The sequence below is a fragment of the Camelus dromedarius genome, chromosome 2 (genome assembly GCF_036321535.1).
Source record: "Camelus dromedarius isolate mCamDro1 chromosome 2, mCamDro1.pat, whole genome shotgun sequence".
NCBI lineage: Eukaryota > Metazoa > Chordata > Mammalia > Artiodactyla > Camelidae > Camelus > Camelus dromedarius.
The window spans coordinates 85108447-85122599 of NC_087437.1; the positions used below are offsets into that span (position 1 = coordinate 85108447).

Consider the following 14153-nt stretch of genomic DNA (forward strand, 5'->3'; position numbering starts at 1 on the left):
ATTGAGTAGAAGAGAGACGGTGTAAAGGAAAAGCCTTCAGCTTTCTCATAGTAATTACACGTTTTTACCTGGTCAATCTGAAAATTTCCCTCTAATTTTCTAACACATTTTGTGTCAAAGGGAGAGGACTGGACCCTCACCTAAAAGAAGAAGAGGGACTTCGCTGATGTTGTTGTCAGGTTTCCATCACAGAGTAGAAATGTGAAAATCAATGCTCCTTTTAATCACAGATAACAAACCTGAGGTGAGCATGGGGGGGCACAAGCAAGCACAGTCAGGACTGCTCACGTGCAGGGTTCCTCACGTGCAGCTGCAGGTGCTGGAAAGGTGACGCTGTTTAGGCTAATGAGGCAAAGCAGAATAAAGGCCAAAGCCACAGCAGAGAGAATCTTACATGCACAGCTGTATCTACTGCTGTCTCTTTCCCCACCTAGTCTTCAATTGCAGGTTAATTTTTTCTCTATGCAATCAGTTCACTTCCCTACAGGGCCTCCTAATAACTTCTGAATCCAGGCCAAGCTGCTTTTGATTATTTATTGTGAGTACTCTGTAACTGATAATAATTGATTTTCTCCTGTTGGTGAGTCCTGAGCTAAAGTTAATTGTGTTTGTCAAATCCCAAAGCCAGCATTGGATACAACATCACTTTATGTTGTAAAAGTCCATTTTAACTATCAAACATGACTTGGATTGAAACTAGACACACACACACACACACACATACTCGTCATTTGTTATAAAGGTATACAACAGGCAAGGCATGAGTTATAAAAGACAATAAATGAAACATTTTCTTTCTCATATTTGGATCAAATTGACTTGTAAGATATAAGAGAACAGATGGCTATATTGCTGTTAATGCCGATTTGGAAATGTGGCTTCTGGTTGTGGCCAAATGGACATGCTTATACTTTATGTCTAAATTAAAGTACGGCACTAGCGAAACTGAATAACTTGAGCTTGTCATCAGGTGGGGGGGGGCAAGGTTTTACCGCATAGCTCAACCCAACGCACATGTGCTTTCTACAGAGAAGATAATAATAATTACCATATAATAATAATAGGACTAGTAACAATAACAATACGAAACTATAGCAACAAAAATAAATTCTCACAGCTTCCTTCTAGAGACTAACGTGAACGTGCTCTGACTATTCCTTTCCCTAGTAAAGTCTGAGAAAGGAAAGGAAACCAGAGGTTTACCCCTGAAGCAGAAATGTCCTCCGTACCCTGGGACCTTGAGGAAGAAGGACTGTTTCCCCTTCTCTCTCCCCCTCAACAGGGCAGGGCTCCTCCTGCACGGAGGAACCTCGGCACAAGCCCACGACACGGACGGCGTGGTCCAGCAGACCCAGGACACAACAGGGATGCCTGCATGTGGCGGATTTCCCACCGGGCCTCCCTTCCATCCTCTGAGTCTAGGGCAGTATTCAGGGAGAGCTGCAGAACGGGAGGCACCTTCCTGTCACCCTGGGAGCTATTTCCTTGCGGGATATTTCTATAACATCAGTGCATAAGCACAGAAGTTCCTCCCTCACGCTCAGCTTCAGCCTTCTGTTAGCGTTTCCTTCCTCTGGTCTTTGAAAAGACCAGGTTTTGTCAACTGCAAGCACATCGTATTGAAGGGGTTTTATAGTAAGCTCAGTTTCCATCCTAAATTATATGAATTGTTGAGTTCCTCAGAATTTAAAGCCTTCATTTACTCTTTACTTACTAAAATACTGTTTGACTGAAGCCACCTTGATTTTCCTAGATTATTCTCTTAAATTCCAGTTAATGTATCTCTATGGCAAATTCCTGTAGTCTCTTGTTTCTAATAAGACTGTCTGCTCTGGTATATATTTTAAAACATTTTAAGTTTCAAATTTGTGGAGTTTTTTGACACAGTTCAGTGTCAGTAGGAGAACATGAATTATTTTTCATAAGCCTAAAACAACTCAGATGTAGAAAAGATATAACACTATCTTTAACATTTCAATGTAATTATGATATTGAGTCTCCATTTCACCTGAAGAAAAAAATAGTCACCTGTATGTAAGCTCAGTTGTTTTGGTGCTTTTATGAGCAGTTAATTATAAACAGGTAATTGAGACTTTTTCCTTGTTTGCTTTGTTTCCCAGAGTTGGAGGGGGACATCTGGTTTTTGGAGGCTTACACAGTGAGTGTCTCTGAACAAGTGAATGGTCCATGGCCATCTTTGATGCTAAGCTAGTGAGATGTCACTTGCTGTCTCTGGTTTTTCCCTGTTTAGCTTATCTTCACTGTTACTCCTTAAGCTATATGTGGTCCTGCCATGGTTTCCAGTCATCAGCCCTTGTATGTTCCTCGTTTTGTCCTCAAGATTCATGAGAATTTGCTAACTATGTTACCACCTTTCAAGCTCTCTCTGAAGGACATTTGAAACTTTTCAAACATTTCTCTCTGCCTCTCTGGGGGAGCAGGAGATTTGGGGAACTGCCTCAGCTCTCTGCCTCTCTTCCTAGACTTTTTTAAACCAATATTTCTACTTTTCTTCTTATGCTCCACACTGTGAACAGAACTTTCGTGACACTTACTGCCTTCTCAAAAAAGTAAAATCGCAGTCTGACAAAACTCCCAAGCATTTGTGAGTCCCATTCCTCCTCCCGCAGTGGGATTCTGGGGAGAACAGAGGGGAAACAATAGCATAGAGAATAAACTCAGGATAAGTAAATGACATTTATGAAAAACCTAAGATAATAAATTTAGACCAAGTCTCAATTCAGAGACAACTCACATTCCAAAATCAAACTGATTAAATAAGAAAGGAGAGTAGCAAGAAATATTTGAATAAAGTGTAACAAAGAACTAGGTTTATTTTGCTTTTCTAAGAGTGAAAAGAAAATCCTAGCCAGCTGGAGCACCAAAAAGTGATGCTCGGAGGTACAGGTCAGATATAGTCAGAGAGGCTTATGTACAGGCCTGTTTTTTTCAAATGTAAATTAGAAATAATCTGCTGAGGATTTTGGATGGGAAAAAAATATTTAGTATTGAGCTATTCTTAAAAACAGAAGATGCTAAATCTCAAATTTACAAGTTTTTTAAAAAATATAAATTGCTAATAAATCCTTTTAGTTGAGCCAGCGTGCCTTCCTTGCTTCAATGTGTGAATGAAAAATACTGCAAGACATATCAGTAAACAAAGAATGCTGAAGCCATCAAGTCATCGGAGGCTGCCGCCACCCCCACCCCCAGTGAAGGCAAGCCTGCAGCCCAGCCTCTGCAGCCACTCTCAGTGGTGCACCCTGAGGGGACTCAGAATAAGAAAGGACAGGATACTGGCTCTAGATAGCTAGGTGCTTATCAAAGGAAAGAATTTAATGAGCCCAAATGTTTGCTTCCTCCCATACATAGAAAAGCACTAAATTCTTTAACTTGAGATGCCTCGTTTTCTTCAGTTAACAAGCAATCTTTTAGTGTTTCAACCACCTGGTCTTTGTTGCAAAACTCCTATCTACGTATCCTAGCTCCTCCGCTGCCTCTTTGGAGCAGTCCCTCAAAACTATCTGAGAGGCTGTCATCTTGGGCTGAGTCGCCAGAATTGTCCACTGAATAAAACATAACTCTCAACTTTTAGGTTGTGCATTTATTTCAGTTGACAAATGAAACCCAGGGCATTTTAATACATTATATTCACTTTTTAGAAATGATTTCATTTACTTTCAATGAAAGAAGGTTCTGAAGTTTTGTTTGCTTTGTCATTTTGCTGCTGAAATCACTCAACTAATGAACTCTAGAGTAGAATGTGAAGCCGTATCTTAGATTTTAAAAAGGAAAATATTTATTTCTAATTTAAAACACATTAAGTAGCATTTAGTATTTTGCTAATTAAAAAGGAATGCAGCTGAATTTCCCAGACCACCCAGCTAATAACCTGAAACTGGGTAAATCAGGGGAAACCTGTGGCCCAAGAAACCTTTGACCTTGGCCAAGTATTACATCACCTCCCTTTGCTGATACTAGCTTTCTCATTCAGATTATATAGAACAGACATTGTGAGAGGCTGCTCTCTCTTTTCGACATTTCTGTCTTTCCAGTTGTGCATTTAATGTAACCGATCTTTGGCATTTGAACAATTTGCAAAGAAATCTATATGAAGTAAAATGTTTTACCAACAATTTTGTGACATGTGAATCCAGAATTGCTGAATATCTAGCTCAAACTTTGTGTGAGGCTATTACAAAAGAAACTGATTTCTTTTTCTTTATAATTGCTCTTAATAGAAAGATGGGCTGAAGAAAACAGTCCGATGAATCAGTTCAGAATTTTGCTCAATTCTTCACCTTTAAAGGAAAATGAATATTCCTCTAGCAACTTGCTTTAACCTGTGTTTACAAACTGTCGACTGAAATTAACACGCAGCCTAAAAGTTAAGAGTTGTGTTTTATTTGGCGGGAGGACTTGAGCCGGGATGACAGCCTCTCAGATCGCTCTGAGGGACTGCTCTGAAGAGGTAGAGGAGGAGCTAGGATATATAGGAGCTTTACAACAAAGACCAGGTAGTTGGAAAAATGGAAGATTGCTTGTTATCTAAAGAAAGCCAGGCATCTCAAGTTAAAGAATTTAGTGCTTTTCTGTGTATGGGAGGAAGCAAACATTTGGGCTCACTGAATTCATTCCTTTGACAAGCACCTAGCTATCTAGGGCCAGTATCCTATCCTTTCTTATTCTGAGTCCCCTCAGAGTGCACCATTGAGAGTGGCTGCAGAGGCCAGGCTGCAGGCCTGTCCTCACTGGGGATGGCAGCAGCTGCTGATGACTTGGTTTCAGCATTCTTTGTTTACTGATATGTTTGCAGTATTTTCACTCACATTGCAGTATTTTCATTCACATAACAGAAACTGTGATAATCATCTTTTAGATGGTCAGTTCCACTTAATGAAACTGAGAAAGGAAGGGGGCAGGGCACAGCCATTCAATGCTACAGCACTTAACATCAAAATGGTAAAAGATTCAACCCCCAGTTGGCCTTGAGGCTCAAGATGGTGGGAGATTTGACTTCTAGCAGATCTGGAGCTTCATTATACACCCATTGTAATATATTAACATGGTAAATAACATGCCCACAGGCACCATGGCAATCCCAAGGCTAGCCACAAAAGGTCAAAGAGTGGGAAATGGCCAACTTCCTGGGAATTCCAGCCCCTTCCCCGGGCTACTTAGACTGGGCCTTCCACTTATTAGCATATGAAGCCAACAAGCCCATAAAAACCAGCAACACGGAGTCTCAAGGCTGCCCCTCTCTCTCCCTCTTCTGAGAAGGCCCACACTCTGTCTATGGAATGTGTACCTACTTTTAATCTGAGCACCCAACCCCCACACCTTGTGGCCTTTCTCTTGCCTTTTAATGTACCTCTCTGAATAAATCTACCTTCACTCAACTGTGGCTCGCTCTTGAATTCTTTCCTGCATGAAGCCAAGGACCCACTCTTAGCAGGGCACGTCCCAGGGGCTCAACCGAGACCTGGGACACAGCCCTCCTCATGCCCCACATCTGTTTTCCTGCATCAAAACCAACAGAGCATGTGAATTTAGCCAATCTCATACAATTGTATTAAAATCTTTCAGATTACATAAATTATATAAATAAGGTTAAATTTTTTGGAATATGAGTTTTTGCCTTAAAATATCCACATATGTATTTTAGAGGGAAATTGAAAAATATTATTTCATGAACTGCCAGCCAGGTGTTATTTTGAACAAGACAAATTTAAAATAGTTGTCAAACCAAATTATTGTATCATGATCTGCTTTTCACTAATATATTTTTATTGTCTAAATGTCAGAAATGAGATAAAATAAAAGTACTTTTGTTAGTGTTTATTTCAGTTGGTGAAACATTTAAATTTTTTGTTTGAAATTGTGAAAACTTTAGAAACACTTAAATTTTCTGTAATTTATATAAATTAAAAAATATAAAATTCTTCAAAGTGCAGACATACTTTAAAATCATCACACACTTTGATAGTGTAAGATTCAAAGATAAATTTCCACTGCAGAGCACAGAGGAGGACTTCAAAATATTGGAAATAAATAGCACTTATCTGAGTTTCTCTTTGCAGATGCATTTAGGATTTTTTTTACTTACTGAAACTGCTATACCAATAGTTTTTACTCTGAAGGATTATTGCTGTGTAATCTTATAAAAATTATTTATTCTCACCACAGAAACTGTTTTCATTATGAGTATCAGAAAAATGAACATTAAATATCTGCCTGTTTATAAAGTTCAGTGGCGACTTTGTTAATTTCTTTTTCATGACATATCAATAAAATTCTAAAATGAACTTTTAGTAAGGACAATGGATTTTAGTAATGTACCAGAAAGAACTGGGTAATTGAGCATCCAGATTAGTAAATGCTAAAATATTCAAAGTTTGGACATGCTCCATGAAGGCCAGTCTTTCAGTAGTGAGTTGTTAATGTAAATTTGACTTCTGTCTGGACCTCCATAAAGAATTGCTTCTTGGAATCATAGAATAATGTAGAACATTTGAAATAATCTCATATAATCTTCCATTTTAGAAAGGTGATAAATGCCCACACATTAAGAACACAGTCGAGTGCCTCAAAGCTGGTGTCTGTGGAGAGTAATGTGTAAGACCCTGGTAATTTGTTTCCCAAGAGGATATTTTTAAAAGTGATTAAAGTTTTAGGTGATTCATTTTGACACTTAAATACATATATTTTAGTATATAGAGTAATATTTTTATTAATAAATATATTGACTGAATCCACAAATAAAATCTTTCTAGATATATTCCAGTGGGTCACTAACTATTTCATCTATGACTCAATGATTAAGATTATTAAAATTTATAGTTGGAACACAATCTTTTTAATAATAAATTGATACTATGAACTCTGTCTAAAATTGATAAGATATATGATGTTTATAAAAGTTAGACTCATACACTAAATTACATATATTTTATATTATCTATGAATAACATTCTTAAGTTATTTTTGAAATCTAGATAAGTAAAAATATTTTTATTAAAAGTTCTAAATATTTTAAAAAATACTTCAAGTATCTGTATATTTTAATGTTCAAAAATCATTTTTAAAAATATAGTGCAAATAATAGTTCTAAAAATTCTCAGTTTTGCAGCTAAATATGTCTTTGATAGCAATATGCTTAATTTATACTTCAATGTATATTTAATACACGTTATAACATGTAGTCTAAAGATTACATAACATATAGCAATCATGATAATAATGTAAAGTATAATCATGATCGTGGAATTTGACTTGTGAGGAGTTACTAACAGTGGTTACAAAATGAAAGAAATGGTTGAATTAGTTTACTAGTCGATATATTCACATCCTTTAAATGAATTTTGTTTGAATTTTTACTTGAGATATCTATTTTATTTTATTTTTTCAAAAGACATGGCAGCCTTCAGGAGAGTGGCAATTTGCTTGTTCTTTTTTCAAGATGTCTTACATTTGTCCTTTGATATACCTTTACTGATACAATAGCACCCAAAAAAAAAAAGAAACAGAAAAGTATTTCCAAGAGGAAATGGATACATAACAAATATGAATCATTTTCAAGAATATCTCATTGAATACCATTTGAAATACAGACATCTCTACCACAAATTGCAGGTGTATGACAGTAGATTTAATACTGAAAATGGAGTTAGAGGACCAGTTCCAGAAATACTTTTTATTCTCAGTGTGAATTTGTGCATGCCATGAATTATCAATCTAAGGTTATTTATACTAAAAAAATGTATAATGACATTGCATAAATTTCCATGTTGTTGTAATTATTATACAAAATCAAGTATGTGAAAATGCTTATAAGCTTAAAATCTAAAATTACATCAGCTATTAGGAGTTTTCTAACATTAAAATTAATTCATCTGTTTATGATAGTTATGTATTTTTGATAACTAAAAAAAGATGTTATATAAAAATTTTCTTACCTAAAATGTCTAGCTTAATGATGTTTGAAGCTTATAAAATTGGTACATATAGGTATATAAAACTAGTGAATCATTTGTTTGTTTTGAGTATTAAAGGAAACAATATATATAAATGACCTAATACCTTGCATGCATTATGTACTCAGTAATACGCTAAAATCATACTAAATATCGGTCCCAATGGAATAGAAGAATTTAAATGCTTCTGGTATTTGCATGAGGATAAAATTCAGCATTTCTCCCTTTAATATATAAAGCATTTCTTGCTTAATCATACATTACTCATTAATGAAGAAGCTGAATACTAATTAAACAAATATGGGTGAATGTGAAAACCAATTTAAAAATGCCTCCAGGATTTTTTATTGTCTTTAATAGAAGCCAAAAAGCAATACCAAGAGTTAAGCAGCATACATAATACTTGGAAATTTGTAATCACCTTTGTTCTCTAGTCACAGAGTTATTTAGTGAGGGTCTTGCTATTTTTGATTTGATAGGAATATTAAAACTCCTGAAGATCCTCAAACTTGTTTTTTTCCCTGAAGTATGAATTCAGATAGTTGTATGTTATATTGTGTTATAAAAAATTTAAAGAGTACCAGCTGGACACAAAACCTGCTTAGAGTTTTTACTGAGTCTACGTTCTATTGTTTACCTGATTACCACCATTTACAAATTCAGTTTATGCAAAATAGAAAGATCTTAAAATTTGAAGTAAATATACTTAACATTTCATATAATTTTCTCAGAATTTGGATTCCAGAAGCATGTGTTTTAGTTAAAAATGTAAATGATATGAAATGTGATGCATTCTTTAATATTAATCAGTTAACTTTTTTGAAATAAAAATATCTGATACTTCTGAAGTTTACATTCGCATGGATGTCTAAGAAAATGATTTATTTTAAACTCAAATAGTATTTGAAGGAAATACAGTTAAGTATGGATAAAAACCCTCTGAGTTGGTAAAAAAAATTCAAGTTGTTTTGTTAATATAACGTCCTTCCTCTATAAGAATCCCATAACTATGAGCTTTTTGTTACATTGTCTTTTAGCTTTTGCTAATGATTTCTGTGTAGTTACTACCTATCTGTCCCTAGTGGTTAAAACTACTGGGCCATATTTTCCTATCTCAGTTACGACACATATTTGGCAATACAAATACCTGCTGGGAAATCATAGGATCATAGAATATTATAGCTCAAAGGGACTTAGAAATTGTTTGATGTCCTTGAGTTTTTTATTTAAATGAAAACTTCCATTGCTTCCATCGTTTAAAAGCAGTACAAGTATAATTGCCTAGTTGCAACAGGGCAGTAGACCTAAAATTCAGCCTTCTCATTGTTCTCTTTCTTATCTGTTTCCCTGATATGGCCTTGAAGGCACCTACTCCAAGAACATTCTGTAGTGGACGTGATATATCTGAAGCTCAGAGAGGTAAGGTACATGCTAATGGTCACTCAACTCTGTCATGACATTCTTTATTGGAATTCAGTTGTCTAGGATCCAAATATGTTATCCTTACTTCTTCACTACCTAATGTCAGCTGGTGATGTTTTATTCTTACAAAAAATACATAGCTTCTCAGCAGCAGACTGGGTCATATTTCTTTGGTGTGAGACTCTTAAGGTGGGGACATGGCAAAAGGGAAACAAGGTAGAGATGAAGTGTGATACATGGGCTTGTATATTTTTTAGAAAATCCCACTTTGCAGCAAAGGCCAGGGCTAGTGGTATTAAGTTAAAGGGAAGTAATATTGATTTTTGTATTCAAAATCATCCTAGTTGTGTAATACAGTTGGTTTCTGCTTCTCAGGTATCTTGCTCTAGAACTTCATTTGCACATCCCCAACCCTATATCCAAAACTGAACTGTGTTTCCTTCTGTGGCAGATGTTGAATTCTTTCCTATCTACTATCTATTTTTTACACCTTCCTTTCTTCCATTATACTATATCCATTTTTTTTTTTTTTTTTTTTTTGGTAAGGGAATGCCAGTTGTTCAAGTAAAAGACTACATTTTCAAGTCTCTCTCAACATTAGATGCTGTTATGTGACCTAGTTCTAGTCAAATGAAATACCAGCCATAGCAGTTAGGTAGGACTTCCAGGAGGTCTGGCTGAAAAAGGAAGAAAGCTCAGTGAGGTATTGGATGTCCTCCCTCTACTCCTACTCTCTAGTAGTCTCTTTAATATCACTTGTGTCTAAATACCGTCCATTCTCAACACAGCATCTATATCGACCTTTTACCAACGTAAATTAGATAATCCTTTCACTCCTTTCTTTAACCACTTTAATAGTTCTTAACCATATTGAGATTTAAATAAAATTCCCTTAGCGTGGCAAATAAACTCTATGTGTTTATTCCCTCTATATCTCTCAAGACTCTTAGTAGTTTTTCCTTTTCTTGGTCCACTAGGCATTAGAACTTTATCAGGTTTTCAAAGGTGCCCAGATCCTTTCTACTCATTTTGCCTGGAATGGTTTTTCCCTGTTGCTAATAGCTGGCTCCCTCTTGCTACAGAATTTTAGCTTAAAGTCATCTCTTCCCAGAGAACTTCCTTAATGCAATCTTAAAAAAATCACTCCCGTATCACTCTATCTTCATCTTTTGTGAACTACGGTGTTTGCTGTGCAGTAGAGTATTTATTTATTCACTCTCTACTCTCATGAGAGCAGAGAGCTTGGCTGTTCTGTTCTCTCCTGAATCTCAGATCATGGTGGGCACTCTGTAAGCATTTTTCAACAGGATGTATAAATGAATATTCACGTGCTTTGATATGGCATTCATCATTTTCTACCTAAATAAATAGTTAGCCATTTACATCTATTACCAGTTTAAGTGCAAATTCCAACCTGGAGCCATACTCCATGTGTTTCATTTTTTAGGAAATCAGTTTCACAGTAACCAGTTGTTTTTACCCCAAGGGTCATGTCACAAAATAATTATCACTTGATAAAAGTCAAGAACATTTTGTTGCTTTCTTTCAGTATTTAACACTTTATATTTTATTCACACTGCCATCTTCTTCACTCTCTTGGGAAACCTTTCTTATATATTAAATACTTGTCTTCTACAGCTCCCATTAGTTATATGTGTATCCTTGAATAAATATAGCGTGATTTACATAAATTACATTACATTGAATATCTCTCCATTTCTTATTTTTAATACTCAAAGCTATGCTTGTGAGAGCTATCCATGTTGCTTTATATACATCCAATTATTTATTTCAAAATGCTAAATAACATCACCTTATAGGTAAAGGTAAATACCACATCATTGTAATTAATTTATTTAGTGATAAAAACTGTTTTTTTTCTATAACAATTTTATCACCATATGTAAAATTTCACATCTAATATTTCTATGTGAGCCAAATATTAGCCAAATCATAAGGGGAAAATTATGGCTTTACAACACCAAAATTAAAAACTGTGCTCAATAAGAAACACAATCCATGAAGTTAATGTATGAGTAAATGACTGGAAATATATCTTTGTAACGTGCACAATCTGTAAGCGAATAATACTAAAAAAGAGTAAAAAAAGTTTCTATACCCCATGGGAAAAAGAAAAATGGATACAGGATATGAGTTGAGAGCTCTCTTAATTTTCTCAACTAACGCATTGGCTTTCCTTTATAATTTCTCATATATGACACATACACTGCACACACACATACCACACAGTAATAACTGAGTAGATGGATACACGAACAAATTCAGATGTACGCATGAATAAATGACATTATTATGTGATCTGTTACACAGTTATATTTAAGTTTCTTATGTGTGAATAGGGATGAATGATCTTTAATTCAACTTAGGTGTATAGAAAAATCAGATATATTACATAGATAAAATAAAAATTAAAATGTTAGCATAAAATACTATTTAATTCTACATGATCATTAACAAAATGCTCACTTAGAAATATAAATTTAATTTATTTGGTATCAAAATACTATTGAAAAATGTACTTTCAGAAAATGCAAACTCGTATATCTTCTCCATCATGATACATAATGCTTTGCATGATCTAACACAGTTTTGTTTGTTTATTTGTTTGTTTTTTAATTGAAGTCTGGTTGATTTACAATATTGTGTTAGTTTTAAGTGTACAGCAAAGAGATTCAGTTATATATGTACATATTTTTTCAGATTATTTTCCTTTATAGGTTATTACAAGATACTGAATTTTGTTTCTTGTGCTACACAGTAAATGCTAGTTGTTTACCTGTTTTATATATAGTAGTGTGTATCTGTTAATCTCATACTCCTAATTTACCCCTCCCCTTCCCTTTCCCCTTCGTTAACCATAAGTTTGTTTTCTATGTCTGTGATCCTGTTTCTGTTGTATACATAGATTCATTTGTATTATGTTTAGATTCTGCATGTAAGTGATGTCATATGATATTTGTCTTCTTCTGTCTGACTTACTTCACTTAGTATGATATTCTCTGTGTCCATCCATGTTGCTGCAAATGACAACATTTTGTTTATTTACAGCTAATATTCCATTGTATATATGTACCACTTCTTCTTTATCCATTCATCTGCTGGTGGACACTTGTTTTACTTCCATGTCTTGGCTATTGTAAATAGTGCTGCTATGAACATTGGGGTGCATGTATCTTTTCAAATTAGAGTTTTCATCTTTTCCATATATATATATGTATATACCCAGGAGTAGGATTGCTGGATCATATGGTAACTCTATTTTTAGGTTTTTAAGAAACCTCCGTAATATTTTCCATAGTAGGTGCACCAATGTACATTCCCACCAACAGTATATAAGGGCAATATTTTCTCCACACCCTCTTCAGCATTTATTATTTGTAGACTTTTTGACAACAATCATTCTGACAGGTGTGAGGTGTTACCTCATTGTGGTTTTAATTTGCATTTCTCTAATAATTAGCGATGTTGAGCATCTTTTCATGTGCCTATTGTTCATCTGTATGTCTTCACTGGAGAAATGTCTATTTAAGAATTTTGCTCATTCTTTTATCGGGTTTGATTTTCTTTGATATTGAGTTGTATGAATGGTTTGTGTATTCTGGAAATTAACCCCTTGTCAGTTGCATCATTTGCTAATATTTTCTACCAATTCTGTAGGTTGTCTTTTTATTTTATTTATGGTGTCCTTTGCTGTGCAAAAGCTTCTAATTTTTGTTGATCCCATTTGTTTATTTTTGCTTTTATTTATTTTGCCTTTGGAGACTCACCTAAAAAAAATTGCTATAATTTATGTCAGAGAATGTTTTGCCTGTGTTCTCTTCTAGAAGAATATTTATGGTGTCATGTCTTATATTTAGATCTTTAAACCATTTTGAGTTTATTTTTGCGTATGGTGTAAGGGATGTTCTAATTTCATTGATTTGCATGCAGCTGTTTTCCCAACACCATTTGCTGAAGAGACTGTCTTTACTCTGTTGTATATTCTTGCTTCTTTTTTCAAAAATTAATTGACTGTAGCTGCATGGGTTTATTTCTGGGCTCTCTATTCTTTTCCATTGATCTATATGTCTGTTTTTGTGCCAATATCACACTGTTTTGATTACTGTAGATTTGTAATGTTGTCTGAATTGTGGGAGGGTTTTACCTCTAGCTTTGTTCTTTTTACTCAGTATTGCTTTAAAATTCTGGGTCTTATATGGTTCCATGTAAATTGTAGGATAATTTGTTCTATGTCTGTGAAAAATGTCATTGCATGGGTAATTTGGTATGGATCACATTAAATCTGTGGATTGCTTTGGGTAATATGGCCATTTTAACAATATTGATTCTTCTAATCCAAGAGCATGAGTTTTCTCTCCATTTCTTTGAATCACCTCAATTTCCTTTATTGATGTTTTATAGTTCTCAAGGTATAAGTCTTTCACCTCCTTGGTTAGGTTTATTCCTAGGTATTTCTTGACCCAATTTTAAATGGGATTTTTTTTTTCACTTTCTCTTTCTGATATTTCATTGTTAGTATAAAGAAATGCAACAGAGTTTTGTGTGTTAATCTCATATTTTGCTGCTTGACTGTATTATTTTATTAGTTCTAACAGTTTTTGTGTGGTATCTTTAGGGTTTTCTATATAGAGTATCATGTCATTTGCATTTAGTGACAGTTTAACTTCTTCCCTTCCAATTTGGATACCTTTTATTACTTTTCTTTGTCTGATAGCTGTTGCTAGGATTTCCAATACT

At 34.7% G+C, this 14153-nt stretch overlaps 1 long non-coding RNA gene across 7 annotated transcripts in view; it reads left to right on the top strand.

Moving 5' to 3' along the window:
• Window positions 1-14153, top strand: part of LOC135323329 (uncharacterized) — a 430798-nt gene that overhangs the window by 201856 nt on the left and 214789 nt on the right. For 5 of the 7 annotated variants that reach the window (XR_010384767.1, XR_010384770.1, XR_010384765.1 and 2 more), the window contains exon 8: window positions 9338-9392. The exons of the other annotated variants lie outside the window; for them this stretch is intronic. This is a non-coding gene — a long non-coding RNA (uncharacterized LOC135323329). The remainder of the gene's footprint in view (window positions 1-9337; window positions 9393-14153) is intronic. 7 annotated transcript variants of the gene reach the window in all.